The following is a 6739-nucleotide window of genomic DNA, read 5'->3' as shown; positions in this document are numbered from 1 at the left end:
ACTCTGCATGTTGGGATTGGGCCATGGGGGCTTTGCACTGCCCCCTTCTATGCCCCACATGCCAGGATTGGGTCCAGGAGGGGAGGGGCTGGCACCCTGCCTTTCTACCCCCTGCATATTGGGATTGGATTCTAGGGGGTTAGCACTGCCCCCTCCAACCCTCCACATGCCAGGGTGGGGGCCTGGGGCACAGTGCCTCCCCCACCCAGGCTTGTGCACTGGGATCAGGTGCCAGATCCACCATGTAGGATCCAGGCCTCTCCATGGATTTGAAGATTTGGTAGCAGAGGAGCAGTGCCATTGCTGTCTTGCTACCAAAGTTTTGGACTCATGAGGAGCACCATGGGCTAGATGACATGGTGCCATGGGCTGAATCTGGCCCACAGGCCAGAGGTTGAACACCCCTGTGTGATAAGACAACAAGTCTGCCCCGTCACAGAACTCTTGGGGAGCAAAAGGAAACCGAGAACTTACCTTGGCAATGAGCCCAAGGAGAGAAAGGGGTGGGGATACTCAGATGGAGATGAGAGGGACCCAGATAAAAACAAAAAAAAGAGCTGCATGTGTGGAGGGAGCGAGGGGAAAGTGCTGGCTGCGAGAGATGCAGGAGATGGCCGGAAGGATTTAAAATGGAACAGAGCCTGGATTTAGTTCCTGAAAGAAGAAGAAAGGCACCCAGAAGAAATATGAAGAGACTATAAGAGAGAGAAGACAGATGGCAGAGAGAAGGGAATGGAAGAAGAGTCCTGGAAAGAGACTTACCTGGGAAGCTGAAGCGAGGTGATGATGGAGACCTCCGAGTTGGTGAGTCCGATACCTGGGGATGTCTGGTACCTTCATGGGGACCTAAAAGGGAAAGAAACAAGAGTGGATGAGGATTAACAAAGGGAAGAGAACCCCACATTTTGATATCAGTAGAAAATACAAGGTGGCACAAAATTGCCATTTGCTTGGGACCTGTGCGAAGGAGAATGGGGAAAGCAAACAAGGAAGTGAGAGTTCCCAAAGAGAGAGGGAACTAAATATATCTAAGATGTTAATTGTCTAAGAGAGACATAATAACTGTGCAGAAGAGTTATTTTGCTGAACCACAGATGTGATATCTTCTTTGTCTCTCAGGACTGTGTTTATTTCCTTACCTTATTCCATCAAAGTCGTGGCAGGAGAGAAATAAAGGAAATTAACCAGTTCATATTAAAATGAAAAACTGTAATTTATTTTATGGGAGTAGCTCAACACTCACACCCTGCAATAGACAATCCAGTAAAAAAAAAAAAGGAAGTAGTAGAAGAACCTTTCACCAAAATGTTAGGTTATGATGAACTAAAAAAAATGGGAGTACAAGAAAGATTACAGACATGACAAAAAGACAGATATGCAAGATTATGAATCTACTGTTTAAGAAAACATACAGTTCTCTCTTTCTAACCCTTTTTCCTTCAGATATTTCTGATAAAAAGCAGCAGTGCTCTGCTGCCAAGACAATTTTTTGTTTAACTCTACAGGCAATTCATTTTCTTCTGCTCCTTGTTTCTACTAATGAAGGCTACAGATATTGGATAATTATGAGTAAAGTACATAGCTCTGATTGAGGTGATAAGTATATAGGAAGGATTAGCAGATTTGAGGAATCTGACAGGGGCTGTGATATGAAGGTTCCTGCTATGTTCAGAAAAGAAAGACTGGTGCTGTGTTCATAGACCTATTAGCAGCTCATGATGCTGTAAACAACCTGAGTCTCCTTGCAAAAATATATGATATGATGAAAGATTGCTAACTACTATGAATAATAACATCCTTGCTAGAAAAACTGATATTTCAAGGTCAAATTATGTAAGAAGTGGAGCCAATGGTGAAAACAAAGGAATGGTTTATCTCAAGTGTGTGTGCTTGCACCCATGCCATTTAAAATTTATACCAATGATCAACCAGTTTATCCAGGCATAAGAAGGTTTATTTCTACAGACAATCTGTAGACCACCATCCAAGCTAAGAACTTTGTCCAGGTCAAGGCCATGCTGGCATCAGTGCTCAATGGTTTGTCAAATTATTATGTAAAAAATCAACTACATACTAATCCAAATACAACACAGGTTAGTCTCTTCCACCTTTGGAACTGAGATTGTAATAAGCAGCTCAACCTAACTTCACCCAAATCCAAATCCTACCTGCTTTGGAGTGACACTAGACTGTATGCTTTCATATAAAGAACGTGTAGAAAAGACGTGGTTAAGAACATAAGAACTGTCATTTACTGTATCAGATAGTAGGTCCATGTTGCCCAGTATCCTGTGTCACACTGTGGCAGGCTGTGATGCTGAAAGGGAGAGTGAACAGGGTATGACCAGGATTTGCCCTATGTTCGCACTTGAATCCTCCAGCCTTTAAGGTCAGGAAGCTCTGATTCAGAGGCTCTACCCATGTTTAATAGCTACTGATGCACCTTTCTTCTAAGAATTTGTTCAATCCCTTAGCCTCACGCTGCTTGGGACATGCTGCTGCTGACATATTGAAACCTTTAGGGTGTGTCCACACATGCAAGCACATGCGCTTGCAGCAGCTCAAATAGAAGCAGTGCAAATTTGAGCCAGGGCTTTTTGCCTAAACTTACAAGCTCGGACATGTACTTTGTTGTGGAGCAAATTGTGCTACTTGGGGCAAAATAACCCTGTCTGCCTCCTGCCGGATCTGCAGCCAGGGGAAGCTAGAGCCTGGGGTCAGCACCTGTGCTTCCCCCCTCAGGGGCCATGGCCCCCACACAGGGGCTACGCCCCCCCTAACAGGGGCCAAATGGCCCCTGCAGGGGCTACCCCCCCAAAGGGCCCACATGCCCCACCCCAGCCTCCCAACTGCTGCCCCACCTGGCCCCATCCCCCACTTGCACCCCTAGGCTACCCCCCCAACCCTAGGCATGGGCAGGCAGCATGCTTTAGCACTAGGGCAAGGGCCAACCACAGATGTTCTGGCAGCTAGAGCATCACTGTGGAGGACCCAGCCTCCAATTGCCCAGCCTCTGGTTGCCTCTGGTCCTGCCCCACATTTTTTAGCTCTGTTTTTTTTTTACCCCTGGCTATCCAGGGATCTAATTTTGCCTCCGTGCTGCAAACTTGCAGTGGGGGGGAACCTTTTCCTGTTCCTGCATGTGCCTTTTGCAGCATCTCAAAGGGGTTTGAGACCCTTCAAGAGGCACGTGTGGGCTAGTCTGGACATGCCATAAGAGTCCTAAAACTGTCATAGATGAACTAAGTGAACTTAACTTCATTAAGTGAACTTAACTTCTGGGTTAATTCTTGGAACATCATATCAAAGTGAAGGACCATCTGTGGGGATGCCAATTAACTCATTAATTAATTAATCCAGAGGGTCATTAATTCTCTTTGACCCACAGGTATTCAGGTTCGGGGGCATTAAAATAAGTTAATTTCCATGAGCACTGATCTACTGCCCAACCCCACTCAGAGATAGGAAGAGTAGCTACACACTACAACATAGGTAGGTTGAGCAATATAAACTGTATTACACAACAAAATCCGTGCAACAACTACCCAGTGTAATATTCCCGTAACACCTGAGCTGCAACATAATAAAATATACTCGACGAGAAAATAACCCAACGCATATCCCAAACCCAATGTCCCTGGTCGCACAACCAATCAACTACATATTACAGTGAGCTTCGGTCACTACATAGTTAACTGCTATGCAACGTCACAGACAACCCAGAAACCACAGATGGCAGCAAGAATACCCTGGGCCAAGTCAGCAGGAGAAACCCTGACAGTCCCTGAGGATTTCTAAGCTTTTCCCTGCTTAGGTATATGGGGAAATAGTGATACTTTCCCCAACGGCAGCTTCCACAGCTGAAGCCCAAAGGAAAGAGCGCGAGACAGGCAAGTCTCAGCGAGCTCAATCCCAATGACCAGGTCACAGCAAGGAACCTGCACTCAACAAACTCCCAGACCCTGAGAGCTCGGAGTCAGGACTGTCCAGCCAGAGTGAGAGTGAGGTCGAGCCCAAGCCTGAGCCCCAGAGCTCCTGCTGGCTGCACCAGACAGGATTTATAGCCTTCTAAACATGCCACCTGTCACTCACCCAATGGTCCAATCATCGCCCTTTGCACAATACTCAATCATATTCAAAACTGGGCAATACTTAAAAGGACCAATCAATTCAAACGATTTCAAGTCAATACAAGCAACATTATCATAGCTGCCTTATTAATTAACCATTATATACACTACCATTATATACTATGCATGCCCAGACCTAAAAGTAGGTCACAACTTCATCAAGGTTTGAGAGTTCAAACCCTCTAGAAACTTTTTACCTCTGGTCATATGGCATATGCGTGGACTTTCACTGTTCTACAAAAGAAGCTCATCAGCTCCAAATGGGGGGCCAACCCAAGAATGTTACAAACAACTGTGCTAGCCCTTTGTTATTTGGCAGCTGAATATGCACGCCCAGTTTGGGAAAGAATGGCACATGCAAAGAAGCTAGATATTGTGATGAACAAAAGTTGTATGTGTATTACTGCACACCTTAAACAAATGCCCATCTACTTGCCAAGCCTCCATCTTCTTACTGGAATTGCCCTACCAGATATCAGGCTAGCAGTAGCAAGCAAAACAGAAGGCACCCAAAAGACCAAAGACAGGAAGCATCCACTACATGGTCACACTGCGGCTCACAGTAGACTGAAATCATAGAAAATTTTCTTCTACAACGCAGCCACTGGATGAAAAAACAACCACCATATGAATAAAAAAGTGACAGTCACAACTAAAAGTGACCCAAGGAGGGAGTTAGGGTGAATAGAAAAACTGCTGAACATCACCTTGTAGGTGCAGAACTTGATTGGCCAACATGGAGAAACTTGAATCACCTCTGAACAGGGGTTTGTAAGACTAAAGTTAACGTGCAACTATGGGGAATACTTCAAGGATGCAAACATCATGTGTGAATGTGGAAGAAACTTTCAGACTACAGAACTCTTCTGGCTGGCCCATGTAACAATAAAGATCTTGCTAAGGTTACAGATTGAACAATAATATGTGCCTGTTTCTGTACCCAAATTTGAAGATGGTTACAGGACACAAGAAGGAGAAGGAGTAAAGTACACGATGTCTCAATTTTTAAATGCTGACTTAATTGCCATAGCCAATTCTTTCCATAGCAATTGCCTCTTCCTTAGCAATCCCTTCTCATCATTTGTCCCTTTCCCTCAAAAATATCCTATGAATGCTGACATGCTGTATTTATACTTCCTTAGTCTTTTTTTTTGGATCATGTACATACCAGTTCTTTAATTCTGCAATCTCTATCTTCCTTTACATCCGTTAGCATTTTCCATCATGCTCCCCATTGTAGTAGTCCATTCATTTCTTTACAAAAGAAAATCTTCCTTTTTACCAGTGTATCTATGTTATTGCCTCAGGTCTCTTCTCTTTTCTTTTTGTAAGAGCTAGGAAACTATTGTTCACATCATGAGTACAGTTTTATCTTCCACTTACTGAACGTTTCTAGGTTAATGTTGCTATCCTGTTGCTGTTATTTCCACTGTTCTCATCATCTTTATTGTCTCTTATTATTTCCCAATTTCCCTTCCCAAAAATCACGGACCGCTTCTGTTCTCCTAAGGGACAGGTGGGTTGTATCTGACAAGAGAGAATCCCTTCTATTTTTTCCTTAATTCTCCTTCTCTCAAAAAAATATTTTTCCCTTGAGAAGCTGAGTACTGCTAAACCCTTCTACTTCACCATATAAACTAGCCATTAACTGATGTGGTCAAAGAAATTTATTCCATAATTGTCCTCTACAGGTTGTCTTGAATTTTCCTTTGAAACATCTGATAGTGGCTGTTAAGGAACGAGATATTGGAGAAGCTGAATTAGCATCTTGTATAAGATTTACTACATTCAAGGCCCTACTGGCACAGGATATGAAAGAGAAAAGTAAGAAATCTAAGTTTTCTAAATAGGACTGCAAATGCTAAAAGCACTCATGCTGGCATGTTCATTGCTTGCTTTGGCATTAGGATGGCCTATGATGGTATTAATTTTTAATTCAGGTTTCCTAAACATTGTTCAGCTTTCTCCTTAGTTGATAAGTCATATGCAATAGGCCTGTGCAAAGAGGCTAGTATTCGCTTAGGATTCAGCCGATTCAGGGGATAGTGATTCAATTCAGTGATTCGAATCACTGTCCTGAATCGATTCAGCCAAATCTCTGAATCACCCAGGCCCATCCCCTGCCCACTCTCCCAGCTCCGGCAATGGCTGCTCTGCCTGCCCCCCCCATGGCTGCCCCGCCCACCCCAGGTCCAGCCCTTTAAGAAAAAAACCCAATAAAAAACCCAATAAAAAACCCGCACTCATCGTTCCTGCTGGCAGGGGGTGATCTCTGCTGCCCCCACTGCTCTGCACCATGTGGGGGTCTCTGCATGAGCCCCCAGAAGCCCCAAGGCTGCTGCAGGAGCGGTGAGTCCTGGGGCTTTTCTCATTTTTTTTTCTTAAAGGGCCTGAGCTGGGGTGAGCAGGGCACCTGGGGTGGGGCTGGGGGAGTAGGGAGGGCTGGAGGGCTTCTGGCAGAGCCCCCCCATTCAGTGTGGGGCAGTGGGGGGCAGCAGGGATCACCCCTCCACATGGCAGCACCTGGTGAGCATTGGGGCTTTTCTTTAAAGCACTGGGAGCTGGGGTGGGCAGCCATGGTGGGGTCAGGCGGGGTGGGGGGGGGCGGG

Source organism: Alligator sinensis, unplaced genomic scaffold (genome assembly GCF_000455745.1).
Source record: "Alligator sinensis unplaced genomic scaffold, ASM45574v1 scaffold1494_1, whole genome shotgun sequence".
Classification (NCBI taxonomy): domain Eukaryota; kingdom Metazoa; phylum Chordata; order Crocodylia; family Alligatoridae; genus Alligator; species Alligator sinensis.
The sequence above is the reverse complement of the archived record's forward strand: the minus strand, read 5'-3'. Positions refer to the sequence as shown.